The sequence below is a fragment of the Carassius carassius genome, chromosome 22 (genome assembly GCF_963082965.1).
Source record: "Carassius carassius chromosome 22, fCarCar2.1, whole genome shotgun sequence".
In the NCBI taxonomy this organism is placed as follows: domain Eukaryota; kingdom Metazoa; phylum Chordata; class Actinopteri; order Cypriniformes; family Cyprinidae; genus Carassius; species Carassius carassius.
The window spans coordinates 20,674,685-20,694,767 of record NC_081776.1 but is presented as its reverse complement, the minus strand read 5'-3'; the positions used below and the strand labels follow the sequence as shown (position 1 = coordinate 20,694,767).

The following is a 20,083-nucleotide window of genomic DNA, read 5'->3' as shown; positions in this document are numbered from 1 at the left end:
TAGAGACGTCAGCTACATCCCATTCAAAGATGCATGCTGATAGCCGTGACATGAAGATGGGGTACAACTGATGGGCATCAGTTGTACACCCCAAGGCAATCCTGCGCATAAAATGCCAGATGTCCAAGCGTATCATGAGATCTGGCCAGCCCCTAAACCTGGTTTTCAGCTTGCTCTCGCTCACCTCGCTGCAGTACCCACAGTCCACGTACAACACAGAAGGTGGATTTACACCAGCCTGCTGGTATCTTTTCACCAGACCGTCTACCATCATGTCAAGTCCTGCTCATTCCTGGGCTGTCAGCACACTTATGAGCACCTGACCAAACTCGTTGCCAACAGAGGTAAGCCAGAGTCCCGTTCCCTTCGCTGTCCCAGCCAGCTTCTTGGTGATCTGTAATAAGAGATGATATGAAGCATGCTGTAAATATAAATCAAACATTACACCATGTAAAATACAGATACAGTAACATGCTGGTATATAAACACCATTAATAAACAAATCCACAACTAACCTTTTTAGTGGAATCCATCTTCAAGACAGAGCCATAGGTGGATGTTATCCTTGCATGGATTTAATCTAGCCTGGTCAGAATGTCTTGGCTGTAAACGGTGAGCAACCACTTGCAGCTTGGCACCAGGCTCTGGGGGCTCCTGGAATTTTACTGGCATCACCCCGGGTTGATTGAGGAAGTCAACACATTGGGTGGTGTACCGGGCCAGACATTGGAGCAACTGCTCACTGTGGTTTTCACGCAGCTGCTTTATCACCCGCGTGGGACTATTGCCTAAGCCACGCTCACGCAAGAGCCTGATGACCCGCATATCACAGGCGTACCTTAGGAAAAGCAAAATCCACACATTCATATATTTTAGATATTTGATTGTAAAGTATTTGCATACATACACACACGTGATGATGGGCTAACAACTTGATGAGGAATGAAAGTGTACTTACTTCCGCCTGAGGATGACCTGAAACTCAGAGCGATGGCCCAGATCTAGCTGTTGCAGGACAGTCTGACTCCAGGACACATGCGAGGCTCTACACTTGGTACAGATAAGGGTTTCTGTGACCATATTGTATGTTCTGTCAATGTCTAGAACCTGCCGTGCCCTTTTGTGCAGACCACCTCGTGTCAGCTGATGTTGTCCGCAGGCTGGATTGGGACAGAGAACCTTAACCCTCCACAGCTTGTATGGCATCCACAGCAGAAGGGAATGACAAAAGAATCTGTCTCGAGCTGGAGCCTGATTGTAAATAAGTGCTGGTTGTGGGGGGTAATACCAGAGCTGGAGATCATCACGAAGTGCTGGCTTTCCTTTGGATCCAATTTTGAAAAGCCTTTTGCCAATCCACTTGTGATCCTCTGGTGGCATGGTCTCAGACCACAAACGAGGAAGTTGAACTACAGATGGACCTTGCAATAATGCCCCAGAAGGAGCAGTCTGTGATGGAAAAAAAACAAAACATTAAAAAAATAAAATAAACTTACTAAACTTAATCACTTTAAGCATTTTATTAGTATCCCTGATTCCCTATCTGTCGGTCACTACGAGTTATGTCGAACGACATATGGGTCTCACTTGGGAGGCCAATCATCTCTGAATTTAAGAGAAAACACCAATGAAAATTGGCTAGTGGATTAACATACCTGAGCGTGCCAACGGGTATAAATAGGGCGACAGGTGCATCCACTCATTAGATTTTTGCTTCGGAGCCGAGTGGTTGTATGAAAGGTACGGCGCAAACAGCGGTGTCCCTTTCAGCGATTCCCCTGGGCGCTTCAACTAAGAGAGCAGATTTCCTAAAAGAGCAAATCGCGGACGATTCGCGTCTTTTTAAAGACGCCGTTTCGTCCGCGTCCTTCTGGATGCGGTCGTTTCCTGTTCTCTGACAACGGCCACGTTCGTTGTCTTCCGTGTCTGGGCATTCAGCAAGCTGAAGGCGCGTTCGTGGATGGTTCATGCACGCACTGCGTGTGTGACCATGGCAACGCTGCGATCGCGTCTCTCCTTTCTTAAAGGGAAAGGAGCAGACCCCTCTGTCACTACCCGTTCCGGTTTCTCTGTCACGAGCAGAGGACCGCCGGCTAGTGCTCTGGGAGATTTGAAGGTGACAGTGAGAGCTGACCTCTTACCCCTTCCGCAGTGTTTGTCCTGTGCGGCTGCTGGGTGATTTTGCTGGGCTGTCTTATGGCAGTCCCAACGGGTCATTCAGTTTGCCGCCGGGGATCAGATGTCATTTGCAGCATCGGGGATGGGCTGTTGACCTCTGTGGATGAAGATTCGGTGGGGCTGCCCCCCTCGGGTGTTGTCGCCACTGCCGAATTGGACCCAGAGTTGACAGCCGTGCTTGCCCGGGCAGCTGTGAGCATCAGGATGGAGGTGGCCGCCCAGGCCTGAGTGCTCACGGCTGTTTGATTGGTTCTCGGTGTAGAGTGCGGCTCACAACCGCGTTTTGCTCTGGTTCCTTTCTTCCCGGATGTGCATGGGGAAGTGATGTAGTCGTGGATGGCCCCTTTTTACGGCCGGAAGCAGCTCATTTCGTTCCTCCGTCCTCACTACCCTCGATGGCGGGGAAGCTAGGGGTGCGTTGACATTCCCCAGCAGGAGAGTGCGATTGCGGTGCACTTGTGTCCGCAAAACGCCACCACTGGGAGGAATAGTCCGCGCCTCTCACCCAAGGCCTGTAAGCTGTCGGCCGCTCTCGCTGCCAAGGCTTACAGTGCGGCGGGCCAAGCTGCCTCTGCTCTGCATGCCATGGCTATCCTGCAAACTCACCAAGCCAAGGCTTTAACAAACGCATGAGGGTAGAACCAACCCTAGGTTGATGCAGGAGCTGCGCATGGCGACTGACCTCCCCCTTCTGGGTGACGGAAGTCACAACGTAGTCCCTCGGGAAGGCGATGTCCACTCTGGTGGTCCAGTAGTGCAGTTTCTGGTTCAGCCTGGTCTGTATGAGAGACATTGACAATGTGCACTTTCTCGATGCTCCCATATCCCAGGCTGTCCTGTGTGGCGACGCTGTAAGGGGCTGTGCCCAGTAGTTCCTGACAGAACAACAGCAGACTGAGGCCATACAGCACATCTCGCCACGACGTGATCCTCCGGTTGCCACCATTACGTCGCAGGCAGTGCCTCAGCCTGCTCGTCGCCGTGGGCGCCCCCCTGCGTCCTCCACACCAGCTCCGCCCCCTTGCTGAAAGTTCTTCGAGGCCGGCGCGTCGAGCCCCGCGCAGGAGAGCGGCGCTCCCGTGTCACTCCCGGCTATGAAGTCCTCAAGGAAGTCGACTAAGCGGCCCTGACAAGGGCAACTCGGAGATGTGGGGAACTGCTCTTCAGGAGCTGGCGAAGGCAGCGCCACTCCTTCCCCCGGAGGAGGGCCGGGTGGAAAATCTTCAGTTTATGTTTCTTTCTGTTCCGACGCTGGTCCAATGGCCGGCGGCACCCACTTTGTCAAAAAAAGAGCATTTTCCCTTTCCTCCGAGTTGCAAGGCTCGCGGGTTGACGATGAGCGACGCACTGCCTCCTCATTCTCACCTACGAGGCCCCCTTTCGCCAGCGGTCAAGAGATCGCAGTTCGGAGACGCAACGCCTCTCCACGCGTCTCTGGCCAGTCCCTCCGGGAACACGAGTAGTGTGGCTGTGATGACTCAGGACGCAATGCCTTCTGGGCCTTCCGACACAACTCCCCATCGCTGCACCACTGCGGGTATGTTGACTGTCCCTTTGGTGGCACTTGTACGGAGTCTGGGAGCGTGGCTTTTGCTGCCCAACCCGTCACGCTGGCTCATCCGGACGGTCCGACTCGGCTACGCGATTCTGTTCGCCCGACAAGCTCCCAAGTTCAATGGCGTGCTCGAGACTTCGGTGGCAGTCCGGGACGCCTCTGTCTTATGCGAGGAGATTGCTGTCCTGCTGGCGAAGGATGCAATCGAGCCGGTCCCTCCAGCCGAGATGAGGACGGGGTTTTACAGCCCTTACTTCATCGTGCCCAAGAAAAGCGTTGGCCTTCGACCTATCCTGGATCTGCGAGTCTTGAATCGGGCCCTACACAAGCTCCCGTTCAGGATGTTGACGCAGAAACGCATGATCAAATGCGTCCAGCCCCAGGATTGGTTTGCAGTGATCGACCTGAAAGACACGTACTTTCATGTCTCGATCCTCCCTCGTCATAGACCGTTTCTGCGGTTTGCCTTCGAGGGTCAGGCGTGGCAGTACAAGGTCCTCCCCTTCAGGCTCTCCCTGTCCCCCCGTGTCTTCACGAAGGTCGCGGAGGGCGCCCTTGCCCCACTCTGGGAAGTGGGCATCAGGATCCTCAACTATCTCAACGACTGGCTCATTATGGCCCGGTCCCGAAAGGAGTTGTGCGATCACAGGGACTTCGTGCTCCGGCACCTCAGTCAGTTGGGGATTCAGGTCAACCGGGAGAAGAGCAAGCTCTCCCCTGTGCAGAGAATCTCTTATCTCGGTATGGAGACTCGGTGAGTATGACGGCACGTCTCACCAGTGAGCATGCCCAGTCAGTGCTTAACTGCCTGAGTTCCTTCAGAGGCAGGACAGTGGTACCACTGAAACACTTTCAGAGGCTCCTGGGGCATATGGCATCCGCAGCCGCAGTCACGCCGCTCGGGTTGCTTCATATGAGGCCACTTCAGCACTGGTTGCACTCCCGAGTCCCGAGATGGGCATGGCGCCGCGGTACACATCGTGTCACCATCACACCGATGTGTCGCCGCCTATTCAGCCCCTGGTTGGACCCAGAGATGCCCGGTCAGAGTCGTGCTTTCTTTTCTGCAAGAAAGGTTGGAGCGTGGGCTGTCACCCTCCACCCTGAAAGTGTATGTGGCTGCCATTGCAGCCCATCACGATGCAGTGGACGGCCGGTCCCTGGGGAGGCATGACCTGATCGTTAGGTTCCTGAGGGGAGCCAGAAGGTTACATCCTCCTAGGACACCCCTGATTCCCTCCTGGGACCTCTCTATTGTCCTGGCGGCACTTCAGAGGGGTCCCTTTGAGCCGCTGGATTCAGTCGAGCTTAAGTTCCTGTCTCTCAAGACAGCGCTCCTGATCGCGCTCACTTCCATCAAGAGGGTTGGGGACCTCCAAGCATTTTCGGTAAGTGAAGAGTGCCTTGTGTTCGGGCCGGCCTACTCTAACGTTGTCCTGAGACCCCGGCCTGGATACGTGCCCAAGGTTCCCACCACTCCCTTCCGAGACCAGGTGGTGAACCTGCAAGCGCTGCCCCTGGAGGAGGCAGATCCAGCCTTGGCGTCGCTGTGTCCCGTAAGAGCGCTTCGCATATGCGTGGATCACACCCAGAGCTTTAGAAGCTCTGAGCAGCTCCTGGTCTGCTTTGGAGGTCAGCAGAAGGGGAAGGCTGTCTCTAAGCAGAGGGTTGGCCCACTGGATAGTGGATGCCATGGAGTGTGGCCTCCTCCTATGCTCTGGTGCACGGCGCCTCTCTGGCAGACATCTGTCGAGCTGCGGGCTGGGCGACACTTAACACCTTTGCGAGGTTTTACAACCTCCGTGTGGAGCCAGTTTCTTCCCGTGTGTTGGGTAACAAGTAGAGTTCCCCGGTTGGCGTACCCTGGTTGAGCATCCTCCAGCACCCTCAGCAGTCAGACTTGGCGGAGCAGTCTGTCGCCAGGCCCAGTACTGGCGTTAGCATGCCCGGAGTTCCGGTCAGCCCCTGTACTGGGCTAGGTGTTCATATGGCTTGGTTCCCTACGGGTAATCCCATATGTGTATTCTTCCACTGTAAGGTTTCCCTCTTGGCAAACCCGTGTCTTCCCTTGACAGACCCGTTCTGTCAGTCTCTTCTGGCAGCCGTTCCATCCCTACTCCAAGGTAGGACCTGCCTCAGAGAACCCTTCCATATGTAGTACTGCCCACTGGGTCAGTCCATATCGGTATATCCACATGTCACCTCCCTACGGGTAGGATGTGGTCTCCGTAGCGACCTTTTCCTAGGCTCGCTTCCCCATTGTCTTGCCAGTTGAAAGAACAAATAGGAAAGATTTGAAGCAATCTTTCCCTGAAGGTTGAAATCCCTTCCATTAACTTTATGTGGGCGGAACAGCAGCGTGGCCTTCTCCAGTAGCGATGTACTCACCCTTTGGCCCCTTCAGTACCAAGGTCAGTGTATTTGCGCTGGGGCTTTGGGAAGGTTACGACCTTAAGCGTAGCTTTTGTGACACGCCAGGGCTTGTCAACAATTGCAGCGCCACAGGGTTGTGACGATGTTCAGGTTGTGGCGTTTTCCATAGGACCCCATATGTCGTTCGACATAACTCGTAGTGACCGACAGATAGGGAACGTCTCGGTTATGTACGTAACCCTCGTTCCATGATGGAGGGAACGGAGACATTATGTCCCCATGCCACAACCTTGAACCGTTCGCTGTTGCCGGGAAAAGTTCTCGGCTCCTCAGCGTAAAACCTAATGAGTGGATGCACCTGTCGCCCTATTTATACCCGTTGGCACGGGGAGTGGCTCAGGTATGTTAATCCACTAGCCAATTTTCTTTGGCGTTTTCTCTTAAATTCAGAGATGATTGGCCTCCCAAGTGAGACCCATATGTCGTTCGACATAACGTCTCCGTTCCCTCCATCAGGGAACGAGGGTTACGTACGTAACCGAGACGTTACTTTCACATAAAATCATCATTGTATTACATGGTATTACAGTGATTATTATGACAATGAAACTGATAACTTTACATTATACACTGATGTCATCCAAAAAAAGGAACAAAATAATTCTGAAATCCTGTTGAATATGAAATAAAAAAGAAAATAAAAAGAATTATGAGACTTTACAACCAATATCTATTTATTCTGACACATGAATGTTAACATCTATACACTGTTTATCATCAATAAATCAGTATCATGTAAATTCAATTGACATTATGACAATAGTTTGATTGTTGTTGTTTTTTTCAGCATGAATGTGTTTTAAGGAACTACTGGTTATAAAAGTAATATTCAATTTTCAGGGCATGTAAGCCTTTTTACATCTCCATTAAGTGTCTGGAGACAGCTGATTTAATTACATTTTTGGACCAACAGAATATGAAATTATCTTCCATGGCTGAGCGGGATTGGACACATCTGCAGTGGCTCTGGGGACAGGGGTTGGAACTGTAGGATCTGGTGTCTGTACAATCATGAAGTAAAATATAGATTTTGCAAATAGAACATTACAATAACTTGCAATAACTCGTCCTAGATTAAATCATACACTACAGTTGCAAAGTTTGAGGTCCAAAAGTTTATAAAAGAAACCTATTCTGCTCAACAAGGTTGCATTTGATCAAAAATACAGTTAAAAACTAAAAAGATAGTTAAATTGTGGAACATTACTACAATTTAAAGTTTAAAATATGAAATGTAATTTATTTCTACGGTGGCAAGAACAAATTTTCAGCATCATTACTCCAGTCTTCAGTGTTACATGATCCCTCAGAAACCATTCTATTGAACATAAACCTTCATTATTAGTTGAAAACGTGAAAATAGCTGATAATAAAACTGCATTAAAGTGGTTGCCACACTTATGGTGTTGGGGAAAGCACACAAAGGTGAAAATCAAGGGTAAATAATCTTTAATTAACCCACACAAAGGAAGGCAGTAACACACAGAACAAGACAAACTGAACAGACTAGAATTTAAGTAGACAGACCAATGAGGGACGAATGAGTAAATTAACTAGACACAGATTAACTGAATGACATAATCAAGGGGAGACAGAAACTAGGTTGAGGAACATGAGGAGAGAAAACACAACAGTCCATAAATGTGACAGTGGTATTTTTCAGAATTAAGTTTGAAGAACAGCATTTATTTGAAATAGAAATCGTTTGTAACATGATGTTGAATAGAAATCTTTTGTGACATTAAATGTCTGAGATTTTTGATCAATTTAATGCCTTCTTTTTCAATAAAAGTAACACTATCTTAACATCAATAACTTTTGAATAGTAATTTGTATGAAATCTATTTATAAAATATAGCTTTTTTGTTTATTAATATATGGTTTTCTGTTATTAAAAAATAGTTCAAATAGTTTAATAATTTGTATAGAATGGAACGTGAAACGTGTCTTCATAGAGTACAAGAGTGCTCTCTTAAGGGACTCACTTGTAGTGTGCATTACATTTGTTATGATGCTTAAAGATTGAGAAATGTCTGATGCTGTCTCGTGGCCAAACAACCTTGCTTGGAGGTGTGCTGAAATGCATCTGTGGTTTTCCAACTCCAAAGGTAACATTAATGTAGCAAGTATTTTTGTTAGTATTATTTATTGAAATGTTTTCTTTCTGAATTTTATATTTAGTTATGTTTTTTTTTTTTGGTCGTCTTAAGCAGCCCACTCCCTCTTCTGGACCAGCACAAAGGGTGGTGGAACACCCTCATGCTGCTGAAACAGCAAAGAAGGCCATGGAGCAGAGTCAGCATGACCCCCAGCCTCATCCCCTTCCCCAGCCCCAGCCTACTGCACCTGTGGAAGCAAGAGTAGCAACACAATTTTCAATGGTAAGAATTACGATTCATTTTTTTTTAATAATAGCACTGAAGTATGAGCTCCATTCAAATTCGAGGAAGTTCAGAAAGTAAGAAGAACAAAAGAAAAATCAAGAATGCTATGAGATGCTGGCTGAGACCTACTAATTGTCACCCCTCTTGTACAGTGGGGGCACCTGTTGTCTGCTGATCAGTCGGTTTGAATATCTCTGATTTGGTTTAAGTCACATGGTCAAGGATAAATGTAGAATGTAACCTGTCTGCTTTCTCTCTTTCATCTCTGGGCTTTACTCTTGGATTGTCCTCTTCCTCTCTAACTGAGCTCTGCCTGGGTTGAAGGTCACTGAGCTAGACTCATGTCCCTCATTGCATCTCTCTCAATACTTCTCATGTGTTAAAGCTACATTTCTTATTTTTCCTTCTCTATCTCAGATAACATTTCACATAGACGCTGGCTATTATTAACTGTACACATATTAACAATTATTCCATCATGCAAATTTAAAGTAATTTCAAGAGTCAGTACTGCTAATAAATCATTCCTCTTATGGATGACACTTCCATTCAAAAAGAAGTGTTTTTAAAAACCTGCATTTACTTAAAATAGTAATATTAATATAAATAGTAATTCTTGCTATTATAACACATTCTGTCTCCTCACATTTTTAGTTTACCAAACCAAGATCTACTGGCTCTCACTAGGGTTGTAGTACTCGAGTCTGGTCTTGGATTCGAGTCCGGACTCGAGACATTTTTCTATCGTCTCGGACTTGTCTCGGACTCGTGGTGTTTGCACTCGGAATTGTCTCGGACTTGGTCAATGGACTCGCAAAAAGTTATCGTTGGTCTCGACCGAGTCCAGCAAAAAAAAAAAAAATCTCCTTCTAAACAAAACAACATTTGCATTATATCATCACTGAAAACGTGTGGAAAATGGTAGGCGTGCCACTTTCTCCTTTTTTCCAAAACACTCTGTAGCCTGCACTCTACGCCTGCGCTCCAGTGGCCTCTGCTGTTGCTAGGCAACCATGACCTGCTCTCCATGAAGATGCAGAAGTTTTAGCAAAAAAATATATGGATTTCCAGTACTAAAAATACATTGCAGTAGCTCTGCTAATAAATCCATAAAAATGGCTGTCCTTGTACTGCTATGATCAGCTGTTTCTCCGTCTGGGCTTAGCTTTCAACTTTGTTACAGGAAAGGATGTGCATGACCAGAGGCGCACTTTCTGCGTTCTGAAAGGTTTAGATGTTTCTAATTTAATTTTCTACCTGTTAAACTGTTTTATTTACGTCTACGACTAGATAGTCTTAAACTTACCCTTTACAATAACTAAATACTAATTAATGTTGTACAATATAGGCAGGGGTGGATTAAGGTTGTCAGGGGCCCCTAGGCTGCTCTTTGTGTGAGGCCCCCCCCCCAACACTCTTTGTGTGAGCCCCCATATTCAATATTGTTGTATAGAATTGTAATAAAACTATACTATTTCTCATCCTATTTTATGGTACAACTGGTATTCCTAACAAATTAGGTCTAGGCCTAATAGCATATCATTGTGCAAATGTACTTAATTTATACCTAGTCCTAGGTCAGAGGTCATGAGGGCCAGAATACAACCAGCATCATCATCAAGAATGAAGAGGTGAACATAAAGATTGCGTCATTCACGTGCATATTAAATAGCCACATAATTGGTTTGTTTTGGTCTTGTACATCCATAAATGCTCCAGCAGATGATGGATAGTTTAGCCAACTGTTGATGATATTAATCATTGCTATATAAAACTAAATAAGCTATGTATTAATATTAATAATAAAAAAAAAAAATCCTCACCATTGGCATTGGCGTGTTCCACCTCTTTAGGTGACGGCTTACAAAAGAAATCTGTCAGGGTTCGTTTCATCTTCTCTCTAGCCGATCACACGCGTTGTTCAGGTTCGATAACACAGAACGAGCAGTGCGCTGCGGTTTTTATGTTGCTAGGCAACCACCGAAACAGCTGTCCCGTCAGTCAAGTAAACGTCAAATCAGCCTTTTAAATTTCGTGCAGTAGTCAGCTCCCTAATATATTTTAGGTCGCACTCGCACAGATTTTATTTCAGGTGCATATGCGACCAAAATGGCTTTGATTTCGAGCATTGATGTTTCTTGTAATGTTAGCCATAGTTATTTATTTCTTGATTTTGGTGTCTGGGTTTCAAAGCCATCTCCCGCGGACGCGGTGACGTTTTTAAGCGCGAAGGGCTAGAAGGGCGCCAGCGCCTCTGCCTCGCGAGTGGATGATAGCCTAGCACCCGAATCGTCCCGCGAGCTGTTCGTTTAATAGTCGACTCGGAAGAAAGCGAACATTTTGACAAAAATAAAAAGCGAGGCGGAAGAAATTGCCATTGCGCACCGCCACAATAAAATAAACATAGAGAAAACACTGCATTGTGGAATAACTCCCCAAATTCCCTGAAATATTAACTTACCGATAACATGATGAGCTAGCTGCAGGCGTTTCAGCTTGCTCCGTTCCGGCAGTCTGCGGTGGATCTTGTCTTTGACTGGATGAAGATTCAGCAGCTTTGAAACATCCAGTCAATTTAGGAATTTTTTTCAATATATCTTGGTCCCGTTGTTCTCTTAACTTTAGTAATTTACGTTTTTGTGCTCCACTTTCATGCTTTCTTTCAGCCATTCTGCCACTATGTCCTCCAGCAATAGCAGTGACCAAATGAAAATGATTGACATGATTTGACCAGGAGCAGCTGATTGGATAACCAATTCACATCTACCCAATCACCTGCTTGTTTTTTTAAATGTTTCTTATGGGCCAATTAGGGTCTTCTTTTGTTCGCGCCCTGACAGGCCTAGGCCCACCCACTTTTCAACAGGCCAATCAAAAACTTTTCTTCAAAAAAAAAATGTTCTAACTTTCTCAAGAATTATAAAAAATCGGCAATAAGCTCATAATTTTTGCTAAAATAGTCTAAATATTAGTTTTAATAAAATAATTTTAAAAAGCTGGTTATGTCTAACCTGTCTTTGATGTTTCTGCGCAAGTTCAGCAGACAGTGGTTCGGGTTTTTTCCGATCAGAGCTCGTGAGCGGAGAGCGCATTTCTGAATATTCCGCTTGCTCATTCCGCTCAGGGTCGCTCGCTCAACCCAGAATGGCCTGCAGGCTGCAAATATGTGGAATATGGGCTGCCTCCGACTAAAGTTTTTTCTAGTCGACAAGTAGTTGTTCATTTAAGCCATTCGTGGACAAATCGCCCCTTTATATTAATTTAATTACTTAGCCTATATACCAGATAGATGAGCGTTTACAAAATATAGCCGCACTCAAGCGCACGACCACAAGAAAACATGTATGAATTATTTATTAATAAACTGGTGTTTTCTGTGTCGCAGCAAAGATGAAGTTGATGATGCGGTCTCGCCATGAACGCCAGAGAGAAATGCACATTCTGTCCTCAGCACCTCTGCCTCGCGAGTGGATGATAGCCCTGGCCCCTGAAGACGCCTAGCAATGGTTTAACCTTTAGTTAAGTCATACCTTAAGAGTCTTCGTAGCGCGCTAAGAGACAACGTTATCGGGAAACGCTGCCCAGGAATGATGCTTATGATGCGTAATGGAGATTCCAAAGCGCTCTTCTTTGGTCAGAACCACGGAGAGCGATCGCGGATAGGTCCGTCCTATGCACCGAATCTTTTTTTACAATGCAACAAAATATTTAAAGAGCATCAAGCTATTAAAATCTATATATAGTCACAGATAATTTAACAGTATATTAGTCAGTATTTTTATTAGGTTAAACAGTGATTAGATAACGTTTTTAAAACTGGAATCCCAAAAAAAAAAAAAAATGTCTGGCCAATCCGAGGCCCCCTGAACACGTGGGGCCCCTAGGCTGCAGCCTATGTAAGCCTGTGCATTAATCCGCACCAGAATATAGGGGTTGCAAGACTGATTTCTACTAGTCGAGTTTTTTTATTTTAAACAAAAATACTTGAGTTACTCTACTACCCTTATGAAAATTAACCATGGTTTAATTATATTAAAACTGTACTAACCCTGTTTTTTTGGCGTGTTGACTAGCATTAATAATCACAGATTTACTACAAAACAAGAGTTTCATGTTCTGAGTTAAGTTTTGTAACGCCATGTCTCCGAGTCTGATCTTGAGCGTCGTTTAACTTCAACCAGCCCACACAACTCTGCATCGTCAGCCAACGCCCAACCATGGGCTTCCCAAGACGTCACTTCAGCGACTACTGAACTTCCAGCCAATCAGCGACATCGGGAAACCCCCTTTCAATGACAACAAAGGAAACCCCTTTACATAGGCAATGCAAGTACCTCCAAACTGATCTATACTGGTGTATTTAGTATATAATTTTAACCTCATTGAGGAACTCGATGAGAGGGTTATTTAAGTGATTGATGGCTGTTCATGTCTATGCAATTTCAAATATTGCTGTAAACTTGGGATTCCACATTTTCATTCTCTTAAACTCATCCTTTCCTAACTTTCTGTCTTCCTGCAACTTGTGTGAATGTGTGAGTGCGTGTGATTATGTGTTACCGTATTTTTCGGACTATAAGTGGCACCTGAATATAAGTCGCATCAGTCCAAAAATACGTCATGACGAGGAAAATGACGCTGTGTGCTGTTCAGTGTAGACTAGAGGAGCACTAGAGCGCCCTCTCGCGGCTGTAGACGGTAATGTTTTCTCTTGGTTTATTTCTCTCGGTTCATGTCAAATTAATTTTGATAAATAAGTTGCACCTTACTATAAGTTGCAGGACCAGCCAAACTATGAAAAAAAAGTGCGACTTATAGTCCGGAAAATGTAGTTTAGTTTATATGTCTTAGATTTATCTAATAAAGCCTTATTCATATCGAAAAGTTCTTGTATCTTGTGTTGTAAGACAAGTTAATGTCTTAAACTGTCAATCTTGTTACTTTGCTAATTGATAGTGTTTTCACTATACTTTGGATATTAATATCCAGTGCAGATTTGATGTTAACCCTTGTGCATTGTTCAAATTCACTACCCTTTCATTATGTTCGGGATGAAAACATCCACTCAATTAAACTGCTGTAAAAATGTATCAGATTCATTTTTTTTTTTTTTGCATAAATCTGTTAATCAACTTCAGTCCTGATCAAAACTACCAAATGTTTTTTAAAAAAAAATCCAAGATTTTAACTCTTTAATTGCCAAGTTCATAAATGATGTCACTGATTTGGGGGAAAAAACACACAAAATGACTTATTTTCAATATAAAAGTAATTGTGGCTGGATTTTTTTTTTTACTTTTTATAACACTCTTGGGCATGTCAATGATTAGTAGCAACATTGGCTTTGATGCATTTTTAGTTTTTGTGCAGCATTAGATTTAATTTTTTTCTCCCTAATTTGTTGTTGGTGGCTGTTTTTGCCCTATTGACTTCCATTATAACGACATTTTTTGATTGCAAAGCCATGACACCATATAATCATGCATTCTTGATTGTTTGTGGTTTTCCCTTTTGGGAAGAGGTAAAATTTTTTATTTTTACAGTTGATCACTAGGTGGGACCGTTAACCCTTAAGATAGGCCTGTGCAAAAAAAGTCTTAGTTTCTGGCTCATATATGGAGTTATATGGAGAATAAAAGCAAATTATAGTGTTTGTGTGTGTGAGATTCTTGATTGTTGGTGGTTTTCCCTGTTGGGAAGAGGTAACATTTGTTATTTTACAGTTGATCACTAGGTGGGACCATTAACCCTTTAGATAGGCCTGTGCAAAAAAAAGCTTAGATTCTGACTTGTATATGAAGCTATATGGAGTATAACAGCATATTATATTGTGTGTGTATGTGTGTGTGTGTGTGTGTGTGTGAGAAAGACCTTTGCGCACTTATGTAGTGTTTTGAGTTTTGTGAACATTCCAGCAAACTTTGTCCTCCCTCCCAGAAATATATAAAATCTATTTCTATTTTATTTTTTAGTTTCTGGACACGTTTTACTGTTTGTACCCTATATAGAATCTAGTAAAAATGTACGTTTTTGTTTTAAAATGCTGTATTAAGTTTTATAGTTGAGTGACGTCATTTCCACTGCCGAGTCATCCAATCGCGTCTCGCTCAATGCTCAGAACAGCTTTGGATTTGAGCGAGACAGGTATGTTATAAACGAGCTCTGAAGTAAAGTGTTTAAATTTAAGAAATTAAGTAAAAATGTCGACCAATATCGGAGGATGACTTGTTTTAATGATGGATTGAGTCACTTAGTATGCTGGAATACTAATATTTTTGTGGATATTCTGAGGTTTGTGTTAATCAGCTCTTAATATGTTGGTTCAAATTGCCGCCCGCACGCCATTTTGAACGGCGGGTTTCTAACTAATATAGTTCATAAATATTACTAAAAAGGGTGGATTACTTTCATAGAATATCATGCAGTTACATTTGTCAAAGTATATTGTCTTTATCTGTCTAGTATTGTGTACTGTGTACTTGAAATTTTAGTTTAAAGCAGATGCAGTTACAGTGTTAATGGGGGAGGGGTTCACTATTCTCTTTTCACACTCCTTACAGAGATCACAGAACTGAGAGTGTGTCGAGTGTATTAACCCTGTCCTGTCTTTAATAAACTGCAGGTATGTAATATTGCAACAGAGAAAATACCAGTATACGATCATATGTCATTGTAATGTTAGATTGAAACGTATTTAAATGTATTTTCAAAGTATTTCCAAGGTATCAAATATATACATTGAACATTTTATTATATGCATTTATTATAAATATATTGTCTTGATTTGAATACGTGTCTGAGATGTGTTATATGTAATTTGTGATGTATGTTACGAAAGAAAACAAACAAAAAGAGTGTTTTGTTAATGCTTTATTAGTAAATGCAGAACAGCTTTGGATTTGAGCGAGACAGAGATCACAGAACCGAGAGTGTGTCGAGTGTATTAACCCTGTCCTGTCTTTAATAAACTGCAGTGATTCCCCGAAGAGCCTGGTGTCGGTGGTTCTTTTGTGGTGCTGGGTGAAATCCGCTACACTTACCTTGATGTATTTCAGAAAATCAAAATGTACACCTCAGCTCTCAGAACTACATGGAGTAAACAAAAGTGTATTTATGCACCTGCTGCCTTTTAATGGTGGTGAAAGTATTCTGTTGTTAAGTGATGACGTAAGAAGTGCTGTTTCCGGGTCCAGGCCTCAATTCTCTTCACTTGAGAATATTACCTCACCAGCCGTTTATGAGCACTGTTTATCCATATTGATAATTTAAGCTAAACGCTTTCAAATTTATGATATACACTACAGTCTCCGTACTCACAGCGTCCCAAACACAAATAATTTTTATATATTTTTTTTATATTTATATTTTCATTGTCTGTCTATCTGGGACTTCGGTATGAAGTTAAAGGGTAAGATTATAACTTTTTCGCTATTATTCTATCACATTGTGAGTTTATATTAGCACCTTTTGTTGTTTTCTCGTGGTAACTGATAGAGCGTTTGGACACGGAAGTGCTGCTACGTGACGTCAGACTTAACAAGCGAATAGACTAAACAAAAGCAAAGTACGTGGATTTAAACACTTGCATGCCATCGTGCTGGTCATTTAATGGTGAGAAGAGCAGCAAGCAACATGAGAAAGGGCTTGACTTGTACCAAAGTTTTAGAAATTATTATGTAGCTTGACCCCTCCAGCGAGCTGCAGTTTATTTGAAGTTGGTATTGCATTTTGGTTCAAAATACATTATGTTCATAAATTTGATGCAAAGTAGATTTTTTTACAGGATTTTAAGGTTTTAAACTGGCTTTACCACCAAGAAAAGATGAGCATTTCACATATAGGTCATCTGTACTTTTCACCATCAAAAGGCAGCAGCAGGCCTATCTAAAGGGTTAATGGTCCCACCTAGTGATCAACTGTAAAAATAAACATTTTTACCTCTTCCCAAAAGGGAAAACCACAAACAATCAAGAATGCATGATTATATGGTGTCATGGCTTTGCATTCAAAAAATGTCGTTATAGTGGAAGTCAATGGGGCAAAAACAGCCACCAACAACAAACTAGGGAGAAAAAAATTAAAATCTAATGCTGCACAAAAACTAACAATGCATCAAAGCCAATCTTGTTACTTATCTTGTATCTTGTTATCTTTGACATGCCCAAGACTGTGATAAAAGGAAAAAAAATCCAGTGCACAATCACTTTTTATTTTGAAAATATGTAATTTTGTGGGGGGGGGGTTTCCAAAATCAGTGAAATCATTTATGAACTTAGTAATTAAAGAATTAAAATCTTGGAATTTTTTTAAACATTTGGTAGTTTTGATTAGGACTGAGGTTGATTAATAGATTTATGCAAAAAAATGTGAAAAAAATATTTATCTGATACATTTTTACAGCAGTTTAATTTAGTGGATGTTTTCATCCACAAACATAACGAAAGGGTAGTGAATTTGCCCACAGTATACCGTTGAGTTTTTTAAAAATTTCAAAGCATTTTCCCAAAATATGGGTCAAAATAAGATTTGTCACCAAAAGTTTAATTAGCACCAATTAGCTCAAACACAGAGAAAGTTGTGGCGAAAATAAGACTCAACTTTACCCCCTAGTAGACGAAAACGTCCCCAACAACGCATAAGGGTTAAATGGCTCGTTCAGTGAATCGCAGGGTGTCTCAGTGATCAGCCATGAAACAGTGATTCTGTTCAAATTCCCTTTAAAATCTTAAATGATTCCCTTTGAGCTAAATTGACCTGTTTCCTTTAAACCTTAAAAATCTTTACAATACATTGCTTGTACTATACCTTCATGATGCTAAATGTATAACACTTTAGCTTACAATTCAAACACATGATTTTCATAAAAAAATTTTTTCTTATAAACACATTTTTCCCTAAGTATAATTACATGATTTACTTCAATGTTAAAATCCACCACACTGCACAAACTAATGCTCACCGACTCCTTCCTTGTTCAAACAAGCTTTAGTCCTGCATTATCACTTTCCAGGCCTAGTTTCTCCACACATCTTGCCAAGCTGCTTTCCATCCTGTGAGTGACTCCAATTCCCTTGATCACTAGAGTCCTTCCCACCTGGTGACTAATTAGCTGTCTGCAGCTGGGTGCCACACCCAGTGCCAAAACACCCAGGCAGAAAGGGGGTGGTCTGCAGGTCAGCTCAACACCTCCCACTCGGTCTTCCCATGGAAACCGCTGAAAAGATCGCACACAGTCAAATTAGTAGTCAGAGATTTTCTCCTGGGCTCCCTGCCTGCTCCTCCACTGGCAGGACCACCAACCGTCGGATGTCCCGGTGAAGAATTGTGGACTGATATTGCAGGATATTTGGATGCTGATGTTACAGGCCTCTCCTCCGGAATACAGGAGCTTGCCACAACTCTAATATTCACATCCCGTATAATGTTCCTGGAGTTAGGGTTGACACTGATGACTCTTCCAAGCTTAAAGTGGCCCCTCAATGCATTCTGATCTCAGAGCCAAACAATATTTGCAATTGCAACATTCCTCTGTGCAGTGTGCCACTTGCTCCTCACAAAAAGATTAGCACCAGAAAGTTGGCTCCAGAATCTCCAGAATTTGTTGACTTGATGCTGCATTTCCTGGAGTCTCTTATAGGGATAGCTTGTAAAGTCAAATGTTTTCCAGTCACCACTTGATGATGCTCTTCCCAGAAGGAGTGTATTGGGCATGATGTACCACACTGTATTTTCAAGGCTCTGCACTCTGGCATCAATGGGCCGCTCATTTACCAGATTAGAGGCTCGCTGAAGCATCATCTGAACTCTCTTTCCCGACTCTGGAATGCCTTCTTCACAATCCGAACAACTGCTTCAGTAGAGCCATTCCGATGAGGTGAATCAGCTGACAGGATTTTCCAATGCCAGTCAGTTCCATTTTGAGGTGAAGTATCCTCCACAGCAGAACTATCCAGGCTGTCCAGGAACTGTTACAACTCCTTCAGAACAGACTTGGCCCCAACAATATTAGTCCCCGGATCGGACCATATCTTCTTAGGGTGGCTGTTTTTGCTGTGAACCTCTGATAAGCCTTCAGGAAGCTTTCAGTTGACATTGTGTTGGCAAGCTTGCTCTGCTGACCATACAGCAAAATACAACTCCCAGACTTTCATTGTGACTCTTTTCCTAACATCATCTTTGACCTGATCGGGTCCAAACAGGTCAACTGCTGTGAACTCAAATGGAGATGCTGGCCTGGTTCTCTCTTGAGGCAGATCAGCCATCACTTGCTGACATCTTCTCACTCTGGCTTTCTTGCAGACCACACAGTTCTCAATGAGTTTGAGCAATTATTCGTCCCTTGATGACCCATGCTCTCTTTATCACCTTCAATAGAGTCGCAGCCCCACCCTCATGACCCTTGCTGTGAGCTTCCTGAACCAGCAATGTTGAGACCCAGGCATTGCAAGGTAAGAGAGGGACACCAACTCGGTTTTCATTAAAGGCTTGGACTCACCCACCACAAACCAGTAACCCAGTTTCTTCCTCTTTGAAGACTACCAGCCGGTCTATTGTGGTTGCTGGCAAGGTCACCCCCTCTTTTGTGGCAAGAAAAAGATCCCTTAAAGCATCTTGGCGCTCTATCATGGTGATGGCCCTGACTGATGAAACCGCCTCCCACTTTGGAGCTCCCAGGTTCTTACTTTCAGCTGCAAAGCATTTTGCTGCCCTCCAGACCCAGGCGATCGTCTTAACCAGACGAGTCAGGTTGCTGAACTGTCCTTCATCCATCAGGTTTCGGACAGCAGCTCCAGCAAGTGGATTCGATGCTCTAGGTCTGGTGGCTCCTTCACCTTAGCTCTTGTGAGAGCCAAAGCAAAAGATTTCTTCTGCATCCTTCCAACACACTATCTGGCAGTTACTGATACATCCTTTGCAGACTTAACTGGCCACTCCTCAACTGGTAGACTCAGGAAATTTGGTCCTTGCTGCGATGGTGAATTTTCAGCCAACTCTTTTGGGCCAGCCCCATGAGTAATGATGTCAGCGATGTTCAGAGATCCAGGAATCCACCACCAATCCTGATACTGTGCTGGTTTGGATTTCTCCAATCCTGTTGCCAAAAAAGGTCTGAAAGCCATAGCTCTCACGTTGATTTGAGCAAAGTACTGTTTGGCTATCAACAAAGTGGTAACACTGCTTAACTTGAATTCAGCCATGTTGCTCAAAGTACCTCTTTAACCAAATGGCGAACACTGCTCCACATAGCTCTACCTTGACTGCTCCTCCCCTTGTGGTCTAGGGGAGCCAGCTTAGCTTTGGACTCCACCAGCCTCACTGTTGGGCCTTGATCACAGCCCCACTGCAGATACAGGACGGCACCATAAGCATGATAACTCCCATCAGAAAAGGCATTTGCATCAGGCTCAGCTGGTATGCTCACTGGTGTCAAGGCTCTAGGGAACTTTGCTCAGCTCAGCGTATTCTTCAAAAAGGCAGATTGCATCTTCTCTGAGACTTTTTGATAGCGCAAGGTCCCAAGTGTCCCTGACAG

The 20,083-nt window shown here is 43.9% G+C and overlaps 1 long non-coding RNA gene across 1 annotated transcript in view; it reads right to left on the bottom strand.

Annotated features, from left to right (window-relative positions):
• Positions 1 to 7,090: 7,090 nt before the first annotated feature.
• The window catches only part of LOC132098426 (uncharacterized), a 38,288-nt gene continuing 25,295 nt past the window's right edge, over positions 7,091 to 20,083 (bottom strand). The window contains exon 4 of the long non-coding RNA XR_009422919.1: positions 7,091 to 7,167. This is a non-coding gene — a long non-coding RNA (uncharacterized LOC132098426). The remainder of the gene's footprint in view (positions 7,168 to 20,083) is intronic.